We start from the raw sequence: 19,398 nt of genomic DNA on the forward strand, positions 1-19,398 counted from the left end.
GAGAGAAGGAAAATTTAAAATGTTAACATGAAGGAGCAGTAAAGATTGTGTGGTAACTTAAGGAAGACGTGTTGGGGGCTACATTCCGCAGTTTTGCAACTGGTCAACCAGGCAACTTCTTTTTTTTTTTTTTAAGCTTTGACCGGCCTTCTGTCTGGTTTGAGCTCTTGGTCTTGGGTGCTAGGTGAAGGGACTAGGGAAATGGTTTAGGCCTTCATTTGTGAGGGGTCTGGAACACTGATGCTTGCTTGAGGGAGACCTCACTAGTTTCATTTACTGCTGGTCCAGGCAGCAGGGATCCCTGAGTTTCACTCACAGTTCTTCCAACCCCAGCAAACCTTTCTGAGATGAAGTTCCTGGTTCCTGCAGCCCCTGCCAGGTGAAAGCAAACTGTTTCGTTGGTCCCTTTGTAATGGAAAGGAGAAAAGTGCATTACTCAGATCAAGAACTGTGTACTAGCAGATGAGTTAAATTAGGTGGCTCCAAGAAGACACTAGAGAAGTGGAAGAATTTGTAGTTGCTCTTTAAGGTTTACTGATCACCCCGAACTCTGTGAGACCTGTTACCCTCTAATGGCAAATTTGGTTATTGATCAGGGATGCAATAGGAATCACCACATCTGCATATTTAAGTTTTTTGTTGAATTTTGGAAACCACCCAAAATCTGGCCTTGGAGTATCATTGATTTTTATCTTCTTCTTGGTGGGGAGATAGAGTTCCATGAGCTTTCATGTAGCTCTCCCAATATAACACCCCCCATTGTACCTGTTAGAGAACCCAACAGGTGTTCTATCATTTCCTAAGAAAACATGTTTCCTTTAAACTCTCAGAAGCTGGTGAAAAACCGTGGGTTGGCTTTGTTCTCCCACTGGGTGAACTATGTTAAACATGTATTTATCCCGGGCCTCCATAACTGGCAAGGACAGTGTCTTTCTGGGCTTTCAGAATTAGAAGTAACTGAGAGCCAACGTTCAGTATTGTCACAAAAAGCTTGGGTATTTCTCTTTCCTCAGTACACCTGGGAAAATGACTGCCAGTCCCGTAGGGCAGGATCTGAGCAAAATTCATTGACCGTACACAGCTTTGTCATTGTTCATGGGGCTCTGACTCTAATTTGACTTCAGTGCGGGAATGGGTGAGAAGCCATGACTGTCTAATACGGTGGCTTAAGTTGTCCTCTTTTTCATTGACCTGGAATATTTTTGGTTATAGACTTCAAAAAGAGGCCCTAATGAGATAAACATATAGTAGAATGCACTACTCAGTAGTATTAATAGTTGAATACTATTTAGAAAAAGAAAAAAGAAATGAACCACTTAAAAAAAAAAAAAAGACATTAATGGCTTTTTCTTTAATGCCTGCCTGTTTATTTAATCCCTGAGGAATCCCATATTAATTAACCATAGTTTAAAGATCTGGTCACTATAATGGCCATCCGGACTTCCTCTATCCCTGAAGAGAGGGCTATTTTGAAGTCAAATCTTGGTTGTTTAGTAAGTAAAAATGGAGCTTAGGGCTTGACAGAATACATAGGAAGCTCAGTGGGGGAGTGTTGTAGAAATGTTTCGAGGTTGAAGAGTTCTGTAAGCCTTCTAGACTCTTCTAGTAACTCCATCATAACAGTATAATCTTTCTTTCTGATCATGGCTTTTACTTAAGAAACCTGGAGGTATTTGTCAACTTATTTGTTATGTAATTTAAAACCCAAGGAATCAGTCTCTGAATTGGATTCTCAGTGGTTAAGTCCCACTTACACAAGTGGTAAGAAATTCTTTCTGCAGAGTCCCAAAGACCCTGAGTTTTATTTTTTACCGTAAGATGAGAATTTTGAGGTTTAAACCTATTGTTCTCTGATTTTAAATTATCCAGTGCCCTTAGAAAAAGCCATCTTACATATGGTTTGGCATTCTTCCTTCCTGTTTATTTAGCCTGCGGCAGCAGCTGTCCAGTCCACTAGAGTTTCACCTGCAGTGGGCACAGGGTCCCAGATGACCAGAGGTGCTAACTTGATTAACTGTTCATCCGCTGTGTATAAAGCTGCTTAACTGTACCTAGAACATGAACGGAAGTCTTACTGCTTTGTGTCCCAACTCAGCTCAAAAGCCAATTCCAAATATCCCTGCAGGTTTTGGTTCCAGCAGTTTATTCTCTGGTGCTCATTTCTTTCTTTCTTTTTTTTATTTTAAAGATGACCGGTAAGGGGATCTTAACCCTTGACTTGGTGTTGTCAGCACCACGCTCTCCCAAGTGAGCTAACCCGCCATCCCTATGTGGGATCCGAACTTGGTGTTATCAGCACTGCACTCTGGTGCTCATTTCTACATCGATTATCTTTTTTTTTTCTTTTGCCACGAGTGACAGGAAACTGTGATAAATTTAAGTAAAAAAGATGGAATGAAAGTGAGATATCTCCCCCAAATGCAGGCAGAGGTTGAACTGGCTGAGCCTTATTGGGGCCTGGAGTGAGCACAGCTCCAGAGACCTTGTAGACCTTAAGGGAGCTGCAATCAGATCATCTAGCACCAGATTCCTAATGACCCATGTGTCTCCATTCCGGATTGAAGTTCCCAAGATAGTACCTCTCTCATAGGGTTATTATGAGGATTTATGAGTTAGTACATGTAAATTACCTAGACCATTGCCTGGCACATAGTAAGCTCTCAATAAAGATGTAGAACTTGTACATTTAAGTAGATGGAAATAAGTTTCCTAAGGCTACTATAACCACCACAAATCGGGTGGCTTAAAACAACAGAAATTGATTCTCTCGCAGTTCTGGAGGCTAGAAGTCTGAGATCACAGGGTTGGCAGGGCCGTGCTCCCTCTGAAGCCTCTAGGATCCTTCCTTGTTTCTTCCAGCTTCTGGTAGCCCCAGGCACTCTTAGGTTTGTAGATGCATCACTGCAGTCTCTGCATCCATTGTCACGTGGCTATCTTTTCCCTTTATGTCTCTGTGTCTTCACATGTCATTCTCCTCCCCATGTGTCTTTTATTAAAGGACACTAGTCAAGTCCTATCACATACACCTAATTGACTGTCACCTCATTTTAACTTGATTACACCTGCAAAGACCCTGTTTTATATAAAGTCACATTCATAGGTACCTGGGGTTAGTACTTAACCGTATCTTTTTGGGGGACATAATTTAGCCCACAACACCTATCCTACCTTTTCCCCCTCATGTACAGAAGACAAGACATTGTTAATTAGGGCAGTTCATCTAGCGAGACCTCAGAATCCTTTTTATTTATTCTTTTGGCAGCTGGCCAGTACAAGGATCTGAACCCTCAGAATCCTTTTTAATACAGTGCTTTTGACAGCCACAATCAGTTGTAGAGTTGATACCCTATGATGAAATCAGTTTACAACCTTATACTAGTCCTTTGAAAAAGGGTTTGCTTTAACTTAAGTAACGATTTTGGTACCAAATCAAGGCTAACGAAAAAATGCAGTATGTTAATACATTGAATAACGGTGATGTAAAGCTATTTTTGAAAAACTGTATGCTATTAAAATAAGTTCCCCTTACTTATACCTTCTATGAGCAGAGTGGCCTTTGTATATGAAGCAGAACTGGATTCTTTTAAATTTTAGATTTCTCTTTTAGATATTAGAAAATTTATTTCCAAAGATATTTGCTAATGTTTGTTTCAACAAACATCTTTTTTTAAAAAATCTCTCTACAGATAAAATAATTGTGGGTAGCTTTATGGGATACCTAAGAATCTTTAACCCCCATCCTGTAAAAACAGGAGATGGATCTCAAGCTGAAGATTTGCTTCTAGAAGTGCATCTACGAGATCCAATACTTCAAGTGGAAGTAGGAAAATTTCTTTCGTAAGTAAAGTCCACTAATTCTGGTATTTCATTTTACATAGAGGATGTCAATCCTTTACTGTGTCTCTTTTGTAGATTCTTCAAAGAAGACTGTCCATGAATTCCACACATTTTCTGCATAATATCGCCTAGACATTCCTCAAATACTGAATGCTTTTTATGTGGAAACCTGTACATTTAAGATAGAATAATTTAGGTTCTTTTTATAGTATTAGACCTAAGATGCTAGACATATCAGAAGCTTAAAGGAAAAGAAATAAGGTTTTGAAAACAACCAAATGAAGAAATAGAAGTATTTACTTACTTAAAGAACAAATCATCCAAGTTATGTAAGTGTTTAAATCATTAGACAAAGTAGCAGATAGCCATTACTTTTTGGCTCATAACCTTGAAAATCTAAAACAAATCACTTATTTGGAGTAGAGAGGTCCCATAGTTTCTTGAAAAAAGTCAGCTCAACCTACAAAGTAAGTCTTCGCCATACAAGAGTTTAGTTTCAACATAGTTTACTTTTAAGCCTAATTTATTTTAGAAAACTTTGTTTTAGAAAACTGTTCAGTGTGAACTTTGTGTAATATGTCTGCTTTTTCTTTATTGATGATATTGCTAATTTTATCTTATTTTCATACCGGAATTTTCTTAAAATTAAGCCTGTATTTCTAAATCATTTAGAAGTATTGTGAAAAGTTATCATGTAGGCAGAACCTCTTTTTGAGCCCTCTTTTGCCATCTTAATTCTGGACAGTGCACTGAGCTCTGGATTTCGGCTCACTCCATTTGCCCATCATTATTTATTGGCCCCACATGCCATGCCATTTTTTCGGGGCCCTGACTCCTGCTGGAAAACCAGTCACTCACTCATGAGTGTGAACCTTCTTCCAGTGATAGGTTTCATTCTGTTGGGAAGCTGCAGCATGGATATATGACAGGCTGTATCAGATTTTGTGATTGATGTGGTTGGAAATATCTACACCATCTAAAAGCAGATGATGATTTGATGTCCATCTGTACCTAGCACGTATTAGACGTATAGATTTATAAAGTAAGGAGATTCTTGCTTCTAAAAATCATTTTTATGTTTACATTAAAAAAAAAATGAAATGTGCAGCTGCTGGTTAGCTCAATTGGTTAGAGTGTGGTGTTGTTAAGACCAAGGTCCAGGGTTTGATCCCTGTACTGGCCAGCTGCCAAAAAAAGTAAAATGCCATCAACAGTCATTCTTGACAGTAGTCCTTAAGTGTAGCTCTCATCTATATGATTATTTGTTGGAAGACGAGGAGATTAACATTAATGAGTGGATACTGTATTACGCCTATATAAATATTGTCTCAACATTCGTATCTGTAAGGCAGAAATGATCTGCAGTTAGAGAGAAGGAAAACTAAAGCTCAGAGAGTGAGGTCACACAGACCAGATTCAGACCCAGGTCTCTCTGACTCCATACTTCACTATCTTTCCATGACATCATGCCCTTTTCCTGAAAAATTGTTTTGAGTGTCTAGGGTACATATGAAAAAAATTTGAAGGTAATATCAGTTATGTGATTGTTGTGTATATTTGCATTTTCTGGTAGCAGAATGAGTGATGAGTATTTATATATCGCTTGTACCAATGTTTTGCAGATATTATCTAATACAGTTCTTATTTTGTAATGAGTTACTAACACACTGAATGGTGAAATGATTACACATTTAATAAGATGCAGAATCAGAACCCCAGTCCAGGTCTCAGACTTCAGTTACAGTCCTTGTCGTTTAGAACAGAGTTTGTGTCACAGGTTGTACACTGGATTCCTGCTTGCACATGTGGGCCTGCAGTGTTTTAAATTTAGAAAAGCTGCCAACGTTTAAGAAACAGGAGGTTTCACATAAAATCCCTGCTTTCTGGTTTTTCTTGAAAAGTGTGGATATCTGGCCACAGGCCCAGAACCAAGTAGTAGCCACCTCCCTTATCCAGCCCCAATCTCCAGTTAATCACAGCCATATACACCCTTTGCTCATTAACATCTACTGGCTTGGCTCTTAAAGACTGAATTTAGGATTTTTAGACTGTGCTATGTTGTTGTGTCTGGAAACCACTTGTTATGGACTGGGAAGTATAGTGATGACACTGGTAGTTTATTTCCATTTGAGGTTTAGTCCAAACTGAAGTATTTTCAATACCTTTAATAAAATTTTAGAGCTGGAAGTTATATATGCCATTTACTACTAATGATTAGCATTTATGGTGCTTTATATCCTACAAGGGGCTTTCACGTGATTTTATTTCATTTAATTGAAACCTCTTATATTCCAGAAGGGGAAACGGGCTCAGGGAGATTAAGCAACATGCCCAAAGTCACAGGTGAATTAGTCGAATAACCAGAACCAGAACTTGGATCTCTTTATTGCAGGAGAGCACTCATGAAGGGGCCTGAGATCTGACTCTTTCTTGGAGGCTCAATCTGAAGGCAGCTCCTCGAGGCAGAATACTTGAGTCTCTGGGATTGTCAAATTGGCTGTTTATTGTTACGTTTATTTTTCAGTTTAGAATGTTATCTAATGATTTTTTTTGTTTACTCACAATGGCTGCAATTATGCAATCTTTTTGAAATTATTTTGTTACATCTGAAACTAATATTTAAAAAATTTTAAAACTTTTCCCATTTTTCAGAGGTACTGAAATGCTTTATTTGGCTGTGTTGCATTCTAGAAAACTTTGTGTCTACTCTGTCTCAGGTAAGAAACGTTTTTTTTCTAATGTAGAATTTATATTACAAACTGAGTTTCTTAATATTATAAAAGAGTAGATCTTCCCTAGCACTGAAGTGGTAGTGAACACAAACGTTCATGAAGATTTCCTTGTCTTGGTTAGCATTTCCCATTGTTCGTTTATTCTTTCAGATACTTACGCAATTTACATTTTCCTGCTCTATTGTTTCTGTGTGTACTTATATTTCTAGCAGACGGTACCGTATAATCTTCCTCCCAGGAATTGTGTCCAGGATTGCCTATGACTAATAGAGGTCAATCCTGGGTACTTAGGACATTTGAGACTTAAATGTTCAACAGTAACAACAAAATTCACTAGATGCTGAGTCATAATGGTTTGCAATACATTTTCTTTGGTGAACCTAAAGTGTTTTCTCTTTACAGTTCCAATTTCTTGGCTTTTGGTTGTCTTCACTCAACCAGACTTCAAGGCACTTACTTTGAGGTTTAATCAGATTTCATTTAATGACGTGGTTCAAGTATAGTAGTTAATTACGGTTTGGTCTCAGCATTTTGGCCCTTATTAAGTTTAAAAGGTAACTTAAAATTTTTTATTTCTGTTGTTAGATAAATTTTAGTTCAAGTTGAGACTTATTTTTATGGATGTCAGTATTGGGGAAATTTTTAATGGTGTGATATAGCCAAGTGTCCATGGGGTAATTCCTTATACAGAAGATGCTCTCTTTTGGAGTTTGCTCTTAATCTTAGCTTCTAGGGTTTGGATTTCTCAGACTCATTCTCTTGATTTGGGCTTTCTTTGTGTTTTGCTTTCAATGTGAGTAATGATTCATATTTACTGTCACTGAGCTGGGTATTCTTGGGCAATCTCTTTTTGGGGTAAAGATCTGTTAGATTTCTAAGGCAGGCTTGGTAACCTGGCATATGGTACATGGTAGACCTCCAGTAAGTACTTGTTGAATGAATGAGTGAACACATTTCTGAGCAGTGTTGAGGCTCTTTATCACTCATCACCATGTGCTGTTTTCTTCTCCTTCTCTGTTACAACTGTCGTTTTCTTTTCTACTTTTTATATCGGAGGCCCGATAGAGTGCATTCTAATTGGTTTCATGGTAAAAGATGTTGTTCCTTGTAGTGATAGGGCATATACTTGGTATTCCAGAATAATGGAGAAGGTATGATATAGGCTACTTTATTGCGTGGATCTAGTTGTTGCTCTGTTTTGATCGTAAGCCTGTTTGTTAACTGCCACTGATATTTTACTGAGTTACACAGGCCAGGGAGGAAGTCTGTAAATGCCCACAGTTACAGTCATCCTGAATACTACCTGGGGAAATTAGTCCCTTCTGGTGGCTCCATGGGGGCTCTAAGCAGGGCAGAGGGGAGGGGCATTTTAGGAACTAGAAATTAGATTAGACTCTTGGCCTTCCCTGGTTTGAACTATGGCCCACAAGACAGACTTTGTAGAGTTCCCTTGGGGCTTAGGACATAGACTAGGGATAAGATGTGTGCTTATCAAAAAAGCCCACTGAAAGAAGCTGGCGTGTTTGGTGACAATTTGTTTATGGGACATTGGTATCTTCCTTCAAATAAGTGTTGAAATGAAGGGTATTTGCCATGGGAATGGTGGTTTTATTGCTCTTTTATTTTTTGCATTCATTTAAAAAGCTTTGCATTCTCTGGGGACGAGAGTTGTCCAAACCGCGTTCCCTTATGCCCCACCTCCTTTCCATTCTGTCTTTGATTTCTTCAGCCTCTTATCATATGTAGGCTGACAATGTGTATATTTTTTCTGGTTTGGCTTAAATTGAAAAGCGTAGGAGGTTAGTGCTTTTGTTCTCTCGAGTATGTTTCTTGAGGTTCTAGACTGAACTTTTACCTTGCTTTTACTGTAATAGGGGAAGCACATTTTCTAGTTTAAGTAAAACCACTGGTGTCAGCAGATGAAAGTGTTAGCCGAACTTGACATCCTTCCCCCCAACTACCCCCCTCCCAAATATTTTTTTTTCTTATATTATTTGTTTTATAATCTGTGTGCTTCTAACAAGATTTGAGGCAAACTAGAGGATACCTTCTAAAGTCAGACTCCTGGACATACCAAACAACCCTTAATTGTCAGAGACTAGTGTGCTGACTTATTTTTGGTGGGTGATATGTCGTCAAATGTATGCTTGATATAGAGAAGCAACAGGGTCTTACTGACCTGTAGTTAGGTCACTTTATACTCTGTTGAAGGAAAGCATCACATGGCATCTCAGATTCCTTTTTGATGGGCTTCAGTGTTTACAGATGTGTGAGCTTAAGCCATATTGATTATGTTCTCTTAAATGTTCTCTTCCAAAAATTATGTACTTCTCAACAAATATTATTAAGTATCTTGCATATTTATAGAATTTTAATGGTGGCCATGAGAAGGGCAAAAAAGATGTGTTTTTACTTTTGACAGGCTTATGTAATCTAATTTGGTTATTTAACACAATGAACCTTTATTTACTCTGTAATGGCTTTGAGTTCATTTAACATTGTTACATTGCTCAGCTGTTATCTAAAATTGCACTGGAAACTGTTGATTTTCCAGAAAATTTTTTTGTTTAAATTAGATCTGGAAGTGAGGTCCAGAAACAGCTGGGCGTTTGCCTTATTTGAACATGGTCTGACCAGTTGGCCACCTGTCATTGGCTGAAGTTCTAAGGTTTGGCTTCTGTGATTGGCTGAGATTACTCCACTTAGGCTTTTGTTTAAATTAGATCTTGTTTAAATAAGGCCAATAGCATAAAATGTTCTAATATCCGTTTACTTTCTAGCTGATGAAACTTTATGTTAACTTTAACTTTATGTAGACTATAATCCTGTACACTTACTATATTCAGTCTGTGTATCCAAGGGCAAAACCTATGTGAGTAGTTTTCATACTACATCATTGATGCTTTTCTAGAAAAAAAAATGGTCAGAAGTTTTAGATTCTCACATACTACCTTTATTCCAAGGTATCTAAGGTATCTAAAGAAGATAAATGGTTGTTTTCAATAGTTGCATTATCAAGTTTTAAAGTGCTATTACCTGAAAATTTAAAATTTACTTGGATTTTTACAGAAACACAAATCCTAGTGTTATTTTTATGCTGTTTGTTTAAATATGACTGCTGACTCCTGTGTTCACAGATGTGAGTCCCTAATATTCCTGCCTGCCTTTTAGCTAGCAGGTGTGTGTAAGTGCTTTCCTTATTTGGAGGGGTTGATTTAGTTGTGGGTGCAGAATAAAAATTGTAATTTCTGTAGGGATAAACCAGGGGCCTCTTGGAGCTTCTTTTTCTGTTTTTTTTTTTTTTTGAGGCTAGAACTCTCCTTAAGTTAATGTGGTGAGTTATTTAGCGAGGGTTTTTCTCTTTCTTTCTTTTGTTTTTTGGCCCATATGGCTGATTTGGTTGTGATTACACCACAGTTTCCTCACACCTCACCGATTTTACTACTATTTAGATTCCAAAAAACCTTCATCTCCTAAAAGGGTCAGCTAGCAAATTTGAGTCTTTCTCTTTGCTTTTTTTTTTTTTTTTTTAAATCCCATTGGCATTATTAAAACAACACAGAACAAAACAAAACCCAAAAAACTTTAGACAAATTAAATTTAACAGAGTTTAATTGAGCAAAGAATTGGGTGGCCCCCAGAACTAGAACAGGTTCAAAGTGACTATTGGGCTCCAGGGCTACACCATGTTCCGATGACATTTATGGACAGAAAGAGGAAAGTGACCTACAGCAAGCGGAAGTGAGGTCCAGAAACAGCTGGATTGGTTACAGCTGGGCGTTTGCCTGATCTGAACTTGGTCTGAACAGCTGTCTGCCAGTGATTGGCTGAGACTCAGCTACTTGTTATAAGGTAGATTAGAGTCTATTTACATATCAAGTTAGGTTATGTCTGAAAAAAACCTTTAGGACAAACTTAATTTACAGTAGGGGACATCTCTTGTTACCATTTCCTGGGAAATGGAACTGAGTAGAAGTGATTCTCCTCCAAGAAATTCTCCCTTGTTAGTTTTTCCTCTTCGAGCTGTTAAAAGAAAAACTTTAGGTACATTAAATTTAACAGAGTTTAATTGAGCAAGGAACGATTTAGATATTGGGAGGTTCTCAGAAACAGAAGAAATTTCAAAGAGCTCTGGTCCGCAATGTGAGCTGGCAGCTGTATGGACAGAAAGCGGAAGTGAGGTCCAGAAACAGCTGGATTGGTTACAGCTGGGCGTTTGCCTTATTTGAACATGGTCTGACCAGTTGGCCACCTGTGATTGGCTGAAGTTCTAAGGTTTGGGTTCTGTGATTGGCTGAGATTACTCCTGTTAGGCTTTGCTTGTTTATGTACTAAGATAGGTTGCTGTTTTTTTGTTTGTTTGTTTGTTTTATGTAGGAACTCAGGGTACAGGAGCATCTTCAGAACAAACATAGTTTAACTTCACACAACCCTTCACCTTGTAGAGGGAGAGGGAAGGCCAGGCTGAGAAAGGTACAAGTGGTGTAGGGAGAAAACAGATCTTTTCCTCTACCTATCTTAAGTTCTCCAGCCAGAGCCTGTAAACTAAACTGGCTAAAGACAAAGCAACAAGAGAAAAACAAGCAGAAGTTTATTAATGTGTGTGTTGCACGTGGACACTGGCAGTGTCCAGCGATGAGTGCATTAGCACTTGGGCTTAAGTACCATTTTAGGCTAAACAAAAGAAAGTGGGTTTGGGGTTTCTGGATGGGAAAGGCAAGTTATGGGAAGGGGACCAGGAAAAGCATAGTAAACAAGGGTTGTTTAGTTAGTTTTATTTTGTAGATTTAAGTCAGAGCCTTCTTCACTGATGAGGGTTGAGTCCTCTTCTTCCTGTACTGCAGAGGGAGACTCTGTATACATGGAAATTACCTTTATAAATCTAAATTTCCTTTATAAAAGGAAAACTTGTACCCTGTTTTCAGGGTGTTTTCTTTCTCAATAGCCTTTAGCTCAAAATAATCCACAGGCTAAAAAGGCCTATTTTGGGGTGGCATCTTCTGGCACCCTTCACTGAAAATTTTATGTTATTGATGCTACTTTCTTTTGGGAAATTGTTATTGGCAATACCCGCAGAAGGTATAACCTTTACTGGGTGGAGGACCAAGTTCCCTGAAAGTTGTTAAATGGGGGACAGCCAGGCACCAGGATATGTCGTGCCTGCTTCTAAATCTGCTTTGAGTGTTGTGTCCTTTATCAGCTCTGTGATTTGGGGGAAATTTCTTAAAAATTTTTTTGAACTTAACATGCTTCAATTCTAAAATGGAGATAAAATATTTTTACAGCCTCATTGTATGTTAGAAAATCCTTCTGGACAAAAACAAACAAACCCTAATTAAATAAATGCTCATATAAAAATATGTATATACATTATACACACACATATATACACATATACATGTAAATACATTTAGATTGTTTTAATGATCAAATATTACCCTTTTGGAGACTATTTCCTTTGACTTATGAAAGTTAAAAATTTTCTTTAACTTTTGCATTTTGAATGAATGAATGGCAAAGATGCTTCTTTATGGAAAAAATTGCTTTCTGGATCCTTTTTTCTTTCTAACACCTCTTTTACTCAAATGTTCTTGCCTCATCACTGAACTATGCTGTAATTATAAGTACTCTCTTACAAAAGCTTAATACCAGAGGTTAAAATACAGATAAAGAATTTTTTTTTAATTTGGAAAGAACTAGAAAGTGATTGTAGCACTTATATTCTGTTAAATGCAGAGACAGTATTTTTCCTTGTTTTGAAGGGGATTCTTCTTGGCAGACTTCAGATAAAACACATTGTCCTGTTTACTTGCTGAGGGAAACTTAGAAGATCTCTCCATTAAATTAGAATATAAAATATTAGGGGCTTGAGTATTTTGAAAGTTGAGGCAGGAAAATGAATTGTTTGTAAGTGTTCGGAATTTTTTCCTTAGACACTTTGAGGCATTTCTTTGCTCTATTAGTATTTATAAATGCAAGGAACTTAACCTCATTTATTTCATAATTGAAATTGGAAGGTTTTGTTGTTATTTAAACAATTACACTTTACTCAGATGTAGTCTGTCTAATGGAAATAGGTTATAAAGTGTCCCCCAGGGTAGAATTTCTTCTAATGGTATAATCTAGCTGAGACTTAAATTGTTTTAACTGTGCTGGCTTTCTGTGTCATCAGTATGCTAATTGTTCATAATACATAATATTTTTAGTGCTTTGTCATTTTAAATTTTACTGAAATTTAATTACTTAGAATTGGTGTAGAGGATGAGAAGAAATTAATATTTTTTAATGTAAACAAATACAAAGTAATCCTTTTATTTTTTCCCCTTAGGAACTTTGGGTAATGTGGAACATGGGAACCAATATCAGATCAAATTGATGTATGAACATAATCTTCAGAGAACAGCCTGCAATATGACTTATGGATCATTTGGTGGTGTAAAAGGTAATTTACTTTTAGTCATGGGCGTACTATTTCAAGTGACAGATTTAGAATATTTGGTTATATAAAAATGGAGGATTATGTGGTTTGAATCTCAGAATTAAAATAGATAGTTTATTGAAAGATTTGTATCCAAGTACTCAAGCAAAATAATAAAAAAAGAAAACTTTAAACATTGGATGTGTCTGGTTTTCACATAACCAGCACTTTTATATTATATGCAGAAATATTTCTAAAACTGCCTTTTTTCCCACAGATTTTGTCTTTTATAAATAAATTGACTGAAATTGAACTTTTTTTGTGGTGGAACTGTGGGCCTGGCTCTGTCACTGGAATGATGGCTGCCTTTCTCATTGACAGGGGTCCCTGCTACACCTGCTGCAGTCAGGGTGAAGCTGCAAACGCCTTTCTTCACCCTCCCTACCTCCACGGCTGCTGCACAGAGTCGTGCGAGTTGTTTCTGCACAAGGGCAGCTGGGAGTGGGGACAAGTGGGGGTTTGAAATCTAGACATGATCCTGCTAGTCAAACGGTGCTCTCTGGCTTGGAATAAATCTTCCTAGAGGAAAGAGTGCCTCTTGTGCTGGCTCAGGGAGACTGGGTTCCTCCTACCTTGAGGGGCTTCTTTTTCTAATTAGCAAAAGGGCTACCTGCAGTGTGCTCACCCAGTCCCAGAGCTTCTGGAATCACCAGGGCTTGGTGCTTGCTTGTGTGCACTGTTGCTGTTGGTGTGAAAGGGTTCTTATTTATGAGCCAGCTTATCTCACTGCACCATGACGGGGTAGTAGAGGTGCTGGTTTGAGGACAGGAAGACAGGTACTGGCACTTACTTGTGTGATTTTGTGACTGGTGTGTGTGTGTGTGTGTGTGTGTGTGTACGTACGTACGTACATGCACACCAGCAGAGCATTTGTTAGGGATTTTATAATATTTTAGCTCTTTTTGGGATGATGTTTTTATAAGTTTATTGCTTTCTATTGCATTAAAGAGGCTACCTATATTATATTTTTCTTTCACGACATGGGAAAATGGCTTTATTTTGAAAATATCCTTCATTTGTGTGAACTCAGTTTTTTATACATAGTTAAAGACAAGGCATAGATGAATTTGGGCATATCAGTTAGCCATCAGGGATATTTCTGGTGGTGATGTGCAAGTAAACGTTTTGTGCAACTAGAGTGACGTGAAACAAAACACTTGGCTAGATTGCAAACTTGCTTAACTTGAGTAACAGGAATGTTTGGATTGAGGGATATGGTAGACATCTAAAGTTAGGAGAGAGGAGAGAAAGATCTTAGATTTAGATGAGAGGCTGTATTAGTCAGTTTTCTATCGCTCATAACAGAATACTTGAAACTAGGTAATGTATAAAGAAGTGAAATTTATTTCTTAACAGTTTTGGAGGCTGGGAAGTCCATGGCTCACGGGGTGCATCTGGTGAGGGCAGTCTTCTTGGTGGTGGCGTTATGTGCAGTCCCTTGGTGATGCAGGGTATCACATGGCGAGAATTGCAGGAAAGAGAGAGCTAAACTTCTCACTTGCTCTCCTTATAAAGCCATCAGAACCATGCCTATGCCTATGACAACCCACTAAACCGTGAGCCCATTACTCCATGAATGGACCAATCAATTCATGAGGGCACAGTCCTTGAGATCCAATCACCTCTTCAAGGCCCCACCTTCCACTACCATATTGGGAGTTAAGTTCCACCATGAGCTTGGGGACACACTCAAACCATAGCATCAGGCTAATTTTTATCAATGAAGTGTCCCCTCCCACCCTCAGCTTTTAGAACTGATTTTCACTGTTCTTTTAAAAAAATGCCTGACATGATTGAGTAACCTAGTTCTCCCTTGTTTAATTAGCTGTTTTCAATTCTCTTTCCCCTCCCAAATCCCCAAAAAGCAAATTGCTAAATTTCATACATCTGTAGTAGAAAAAATTGTATGAGAAAAAAGTGCTTTGGCTAAATAAAAGTCAGTTGGTTTTTTTGGTAGCATCACAACAATTCTTGGATCACATGTCAAATGTTATCTGACATAGATTTGCACTATACTTTTAATTTTATTGTCAGATCAAGTTAATTAAAATAAAGAAATTCCTTGTTTTTGTGTAATGTTTTGGCTGGATTTAATAATAAACTTCCAAAGTAATGTGATAGCAGGTATTAATATTCAACTCTGTACCCCACAGATATGTACAATTATGTTTATTTTTTATTAATATTATTTTTTTACATTGTAAAATTTTGTTTCAATTTTTTTAAAAAAAGCAAAGACAGAACAAAACAGAAACTAAAATAACCAAAGTAATGTGATGGGGTTAAGGACATGTTACTCTAAAATATGACACCTGGGCTTATTGAAGAAAATGGCAGAAGCAGAAAGATAACTCACGTCTTCCCCCCAACCTCCTCCCCTGTAGCAGGTTGTAAAACGTAGGAAGAATTTTCTGACCTTCCCCTGCAGCGAGTAAGCCCCTCCTGTGAGAGGTGCCCCCCTGTATGCAGAGGAGAGGAGTATCCCTGTCTCTCAAGATGAAGGGTCACCGAGAAGAGTCTGAACAGGCCTTGCTAACGTCCCCTAGTTTAGTACCATTAGATCCTGCCGCCTGCGTCCTGTCGTATTTCTTCTACGACGATCCAATTCTTCATCAAACTGGCATAAAAATACACAGGCTTAACCCTAACCCTGACCCTGACCCTGACCCTGACCCTGACCCTGACCCTGACCCTAACCCTAACCCTAACCCTAACCCTGACCCTCTAACCCTGACCCTAACCCTGACCCTCTAACCCTAACCCTAACCCTGACCCTGACCCTGACCCTGACCCTGACCCTGACCCTGACCCTGACCCTAACCCTAACCCTGACCCTCTAACCCTGACCCTAACCCTGACCCTCTAACCCTAACCCTAACCCTGACCCTGACCCTGACCCTGACCCCTGACCCTGACCCTGACCCCGACCCTAACCCCGACCCCGACCCCGACCCCGACCCCGACCCTAACCCCTAACCCGACCCCGACCCCGACCCCGACCCTGACCCTGACCCTGACCCTGACCCTGACCCTCTAACCCTGACCCTAACCCTGACCCTGACCCTGACCCTGACCCTGACCCTAACCCTCTAACCCTGACCCTAACCCTAACCCCTAACCCTCTAACCCTGACCCTAACCCTAACCCCTAACCCCTAACCCCTGACCCTGACCCTAACCCCTAACCCCTGACCCTGACCCTGACCCTCTAACCCTGACCCTGACCCTGACCCTCTAACCCTGACCCTGACCCTGACCCCTGACCCTGAAATGTATCGTGACATGTACAAAAAAAAAGAGAACCAAAAGAAGAAATATGAGTGACATCCATCTCCCAATATTGTGCAGGCCACCTACCAGGAGGGTTAACTCCATAATGGGGATTTTGGTGATGTGAAGGGGTAGATTTACAGGACCAGATGATCTGGCGAGCGGCCTCCTTGGTAAGGTTAAATGTGAAGGTTGAGCAGATTTGAAAGCAGTATAAATCTTACGTGTAATTGAATCTGCAAGGGCGTTTCCGGGTGAAAGAGTACCTCGTAAATCTGAATGTGCATGAATAAGGGCAGCAAAAACGGGGCAAGTGTGGTTATGAATTAAGTTTGTAAGGAGACAAATAGGGAACATAATTCAGTGTCAGAGGTGGAACTTACATGAGCTGTTTCAGTATCCTGCAAAACTAAGATCAAATGTTGACTGTCTGAATATAAGTTAAAGGGACTATCCTGTAATAAGGGAAAAAAGCATAAATAACAGTGTGAAGTTCAGTGCACTGTGCAGAGGAAGGTTAAGCATACCTAGAAAAAGGTTGGCCATCAATGATTACTGCTGCTAATCCAGTGCTGGAATCATCGGTAAACATGAGGGAAGAGTTAGATAAAGGAATTAAAGAAGTATTCTTAGGTAGGATGAAGGAAGTACACTGAAAAAATTGTAAGAGTTTATTCTGAGGGTAAAGGACAGAGATTTGACCAGTAAACTCTGTAAAGCCTTCTTGCCAAGCAGTGACAGAGCTCATTAACCATTGAAACCACTGCAATGAGAAAGGAATAACAATACAGTGAGGGTCAATTCCAAACAGCTGTTGCAATCAATGCCACCATTTAATGATTAAAGCTGTGAGAAACAGCTAATAAGGAGTTACAGTTCGAGTCTGATGAGATAGTTTTTAAAAAGCCACTCCAATGGGCCGTGTTTTTGCCATATTAACACAGTGGGAATAATAGGTGTGGGAAATAGAATAAGAAATATGAGTGAAGATGGATCTACACGAAAAACCTTTGATTTGTGGGTGGCTTGTTCTACTTTCTACAATGCATGGATTGCTGCAGGAGTTAAACTTCTGGAAGAATTAGGTGATGAGCCACCCTTTAAAGAGTGAAGATCCACAGTTGTAAGTTGGAGGGAAGGGCAAAGCCAGTTAATGTCTCAGTAATTTTTGGAAATCATTAAGTGTCTTCAGAGAATCACACCTGATGTGAATTTTTGGGGGGCAGATGGTCCTGTTGTCTATGATTTGACCCAAATAGGAAAAGACATGCTGCAATTGAATTTTTCCAGAGATAGAGCAAAACCATAAATAGCTAATACCTTGGAAAGTGAATCAAATGTTGAAAGTAAATAGTTAATTTTCACGCGCAATGAGAATACCGTCCATATAGTGGATGATATATGCCTGAGCATATTGGCATTGCAAAGGCTCGAGAACATTAGAAATATATTTTTGACATAATGTAGAACAATTAGCCATACCTTGTGGCAATACCTTCCATTGATATCTTTTCATGGGGGCTTGAAAATTAAAAGAAGGTATGCTAAAAGCAAACTGTTCATAATCTGAAGGGGACAAGGGGATAGAAAAGAAACAGTCTTGCAGGTCCAGGACTATTAAATAAAATGAAGACAGGATGGCTATAGGAGATGGACGGCCAGGTAGCAAAATGCTCATGGGTTTCATAACTGCATTAATAACTCGGAGGTTCTGCAAAAGTCTCCACGAGGAAGATTTTTTCTTAATGACAAAAATAGGGGTATTCCAAGGACTATTAGAGGGCTCAATATGGCCCTTTTGAAGTTGATCTTGAACCAAATTTTGACAAGCAAGCAATTTCTCCTGAGTAAAGGGCCACTGATCCACCCATACAGGTGTATCTGAGATCCAAGAAATTGGATCAGCGGTGGCAGGAGATGTTAAGACCCCCATTATAAAAGGGGAGAGGAATGGTGCAGAATTTCATTGGGACTCAATACTAAAGCTCCATTTCCAGCTTCTCCATCTACCACTAGGCATCCCATGGCCTGTAGCAAACGGGACAAGAAATTCTGATATGGCTCATCAGGACCCCGACGGATCTTACCAAGTTCTTCCGATTTAGTGCCAGCTGTGGGAAGCCTCCTCCAAGATTGTTGAGCAAGAGTATTAATCTGCTGATGCACAGCAGAGAATCCAAGCTGTCGTGCTACTGTAGCAAATTCACCTTCTCCTGCTAGCAAATCAAAAGTAACCTCAAGTTCTTCCCTATCATTGTGCTCAGATTGCTCGAGTGTGTTAAGAAAACTCTGATTTCCACAAAAGGCATTCGCCTCCACTAAGACAGGCTTTTGCTCCCTTTTTCAGTCCACTGGGGGGAGAGCTTCGACTGCCATTGTCTCAAGTAAGCTTAAAGTAAAGGGAACTGTGGCCCCGTACTGAGTTTTAAAAGGGGCCAGTTGATACTCCTGTACTGCTTGTCCCTCAGCATTTAAAGACTCAGTAATAGGATAATATCTGTATCCCTCTAAACCATCTTCCCCTCTCTTCTGTGCCATTAGGAGAGCCTTCTGTAAAGGAGACATTTGAGGGGCACGGCATAGGATAGGGTATGTCTGAGGTGTCACGGGCCATGGGAACACAGAGAGGACGCCTTTGAAGACCATCTAAAATTTCAGTGGCAGGATTTCATCAGATGGTCAAAAGCCAACGAAAAGCCAGGGGACTCAATAGCCAAAAGTGAGGGTGGAGGCAAGGGCTCGGCGGGAGGTGATTCTGCCTCACTATTTCCTCTTTATCCTCTATCTCTTCAGTACATTTCCCGATCAAAGGTTTTTCAATAACATCAGTGGAGGAAGAAAGTATATCAGAAACTTCTATAGGTTTAGAGACAGTTGAGACCACAGGGGCTTTAGAAGCCTCATCCCAGGATGTAAACAGTCTCTGATTAAATTCCATAAAGAAAAGGTGTCAACAGGGACCTTAGAAAGACCCACAACACAATAATGGCCTCAGAATCCATCTCCCAACATGTTCCCAACTTTCAGTATTGACTGTCCCTTCTTCAGGAAACCAGGGGCAGACTTCTTGAATGTGATGTAA

The 19,398-nt window shown here is 39.3% G+C and overlaps 1 long non-coding RNA gene across 1 annotated transcript in view; it reads left to right on the forward strand.

Annotated features, from left to right (window-relative positions):
* The window catches only part of LOC134387159 (uncharacterized), a 28,658-nt gene extending 15,063 nt beyond the window's left edge, over positions 1-13,595 (forward strand). Inside the window, exons 3-6 of the long non-coding RNA XR_010024576.1 lie at positions 3,687-3,837; positions 6,490-6,554; positions 12,898-13,011; positions 13,369-13,595. This is a non-coding gene — a long non-coding RNA (uncharacterized LOC134387159). The remainder of the gene's footprint in view (positions 1-3,686; positions 3,838-6,489; positions 6,555-12,897; positions 13,012-13,368) is intronic.
* The last annotated feature ends 5,803 nt before the right edge of the window (positions 13,596-19,398 follow it).

Source organism: Cynocephalus volans, chromosome 10, assembly GCF_027409185.1.
Source record: "Cynocephalus volans isolate mCynVol1 chromosome 10, mCynVol1.pri, whole genome shotgun sequence".
Taxonomy (NCBI): Eukaryota; Metazoa; Chordata; class Mammalia; order Dermoptera; family Cynocephalidae; genus Cynocephalus; species Cynocephalus volans.